Source organism: Mus caroli, chromosome 18 (assembly GCF_900094665.2).
Source record: "Mus caroli chromosome 18, CAROLI_EIJ_v1.1, whole genome shotgun sequence".
Taxonomy (NCBI): Eukaryota; Metazoa; Chordata; class Mammalia; order Rodentia; family Muridae; genus Mus; species Mus caroli.
The window spans coordinates 26,018,250-26,021,018 of NC_034587.1; the positions used below are offsets into that span (position 1 = coordinate 26,018,250).

Consider the following 2,769-nt stretch of genomic DNA (forward strand, 5'->3'; position numbering starts at 1 on the left):
AGTGAATCAATATGGAATATATGATGGCATCTAGTACAACATGAAGACAGGAACATAATTCACAATTTAAACAGAACTTGAAAACAAGCTATAAGAGTCACAAATTGTGATCAACCTGAGTCCAAGGCTAAATCTATCCCTTGACACTCAAAAGAATAAGGCTACCTACAAAAATCAGCAGCTGTCACACACTCTTGGTGTTGAATTTCCTCTTTTTGAAGATTAAATCCCTTTTAATGTCTCAAGTTTGCGAATATCCAGTAAAATTAGAACTCATCATTTGTATATCATTATAACAATATTATGTTTGAATAATAAAGTTAATTCAATTAAGGAATAAATGGAATAATCTATATAAATGTGACATATAGTTAAAAGTTTACTGTTGAGTGAAAAAGAAATTTGAAATGCAATGAGAATCAAGCTACAGGACAAGACACAAAGCTGTGCAAGATTATGCACAGTCTCTGAGAATGGTTTCCCCAAGACAGGGCAAAGATTGCCTAGGCAGGAGAATATTCGATCAACACCTGCAGTGTGATTAGACAAGAAAATACAGAGAATTGAATGTGTTTTTCAGATCTCTTTCTTTTTCTTTTAGGAAGTGCAAAAAATACACATAAAGGATACCATGTAATTCAGCCACTGTGAGAAGCAAAACAAGTAGTAGGGCTGAGAAGTAGCTCAGAGGCAAAGGTTTGCCCAGCATATGCCAGGCCCTGGGCTCAGTCATTAGCACTGAGGAAGGGAAGGAAGGAGGAAGGCAAGGGAGAAAAGAAGGAATGAGAGGGAAGGGCTGAGTGAAGTGTGATGAGGAAAGGGAGAGGAGGAGGAGAGTGCTAGTGGGAGCCTGTGTTGCTTATTTCCCTAGGTTAACAGTTCAGGACTGAATAGACATTGTAATTAAAAAGATGTGTCCCTATGTGTGAACATAGAAGGTGTTTGAAAGATCTGCTTTCCCTTCCCTCCTTTTCTATCTCCTTCTTTCTTTTTTCTTAATCCTGTCACTTCCCCTCTTGCCTCTCCCCCTCTCCTTCTCCATATTTCTCCATTTTCTCTCTGTTTCCTCTTTCAGGCTCTCCCTCCCTCCCTCCCTCCCTCCTTTCCTCCCTCCCTCCCTCCTTTCCTCCCTCCCTCCCTTCCTTCCTTCCTTCCTTCCTTCCTTCCTTCCTTCCTTCCTTCCTTCCTTCCTTCCTTCCTTCCTTCCTTCCTTCCTTCCTCCCTTTCTTCATCCCTTCCTTCCTTTCTTCCATCCTTTTTCTCTCTGTAAGTTTGTTGTGGACAGTTTTTGTTCTATGTAGCACAGGCTGGGAGCTCACCATTCAGCCAAGGACGCCACAATTTACTGCATTTCTCCTGTTTCACACCCCCAAGCACTGGCACAACAGGTATAAGCCAGAACACCAGGATTTTGTGATTTTAAAGCCCCTCTGCCAATGAGAGCAAATGAAAGGAAGTTGAAATTTTAAGAAACAGTTCCTGTTTGTTGTGAAGTTTTATGTAAATTGATCTTGCTTGTCAGTAATATTCTCTGTGTTAAACCTTCATATGGTTGAATAAATGAGCTCAACTCAAAGGAAATTGAACTATAACTGTTTTCATTAAATCGCCTAATATTGAAAAAACATTATTTCCACATGTTTGTACCATTACAAGCTTTTAGAGAAAAGCAAGCACTAATGCCTTATTTCAGCCCTTCAAAGATATCATATCAGACTAACCAATTAACAGAACCATTAAGGAAATGCATTGCAATTAAGTTTACGTTCACCAGAAAAGGCTTGTTGGTAGATAAGAGGAATCATTACTTGCAGGACATTTATTTATTTTTCCATTCTATAATCTTGGTTGCCACTGTCTTTTTAGATTGACAACATTATAAAAAAATTTAAAAGCCAATATGAACAGTTAAAGGCATCGTTTTTCACCTCTACTCATGATAGAAAATAAACAGGTAAGACAAGAGCACACATATACTGGGTTCTGTGTTCTTGTTTCTGCAGCAGCTCCAGTGACATGTAACCTTAGGTTGCTGGGAAGAATTTGCCATAGCTCTCCAAGAAGGGAGTAGAGTTCGGCTGGAATGTGCATTTCCCATCTTGAAGGAGATGTTTCTTGTTAACAGGTAGGGTATGTGTTTTTTAATAAACAGCACCCGATTCAACAGCATCTGTGTATCCTCTCTCTCAAAATAAGTCTTTCATGTCAGTCAGCATCTTGTAAGTTCTTAACATGAGGCAACACACACACACACACACACACACACGAACCTATACATGATGATGACAGAAAAGCCTGAGAACATGAAGCAGTATTTAAGGGTTTCTGTCACCTTGTTTAAAACAAACAAGCAAACCAAAAGAAACAACAACAGGAAAAAAAGCACATGTATTTTCATAGACCAAGAAATAGAATAGAGAATAGAGCTACAGGGAAGGGTGAGGCCAGTCCTGGTGTTTGCTTGGCCACTCTCCTGAGTCCATAAGGTTGCATGCAGTTTGGTGAGCTCAGCTGAGTTGATGGAAGCATTCTTCTTTGAAACTGGCTTTAAATTGAGAGATTTATTTTTTTTAATATTTTTTTATTACATATTTTCCTCAATTACATTTCCAATGCTGTCCCAAAAGAACCCCATAACACACACCCCCAATTCCCTACCCACCCATTCCCATTTTTTGCCCCTGGCATTCCCCTGTACTGGGGCATATAAAGTTTGCATGTCCAATGGGCCTCTCTTTCCAGTGATGGCCGACTAGGCCATCTTTTGAT

General features: G+C 39.5%; 1 long non-coding RNA gene across 1 annotated transcript in view; it reads left to right on the forward strand.

The window, feature by feature from the left end:
* Window positions 1-2,023: 2,023 nt before the first annotated feature.
* Window positions 2,024-2,769, forward strand: part of LOC115029855 — a 14,142-nt gene continuing 13,396 nt past the window's right edge. The window contains exon 1 of the long non-coding RNA XR_003835411.1: window positions 2,024-2,125. This is a non-coding gene — a long non-coding RNA (uncharacterized LOC115029855). The remainder of the gene's footprint in view (window positions 2,126-2,769) is intronic.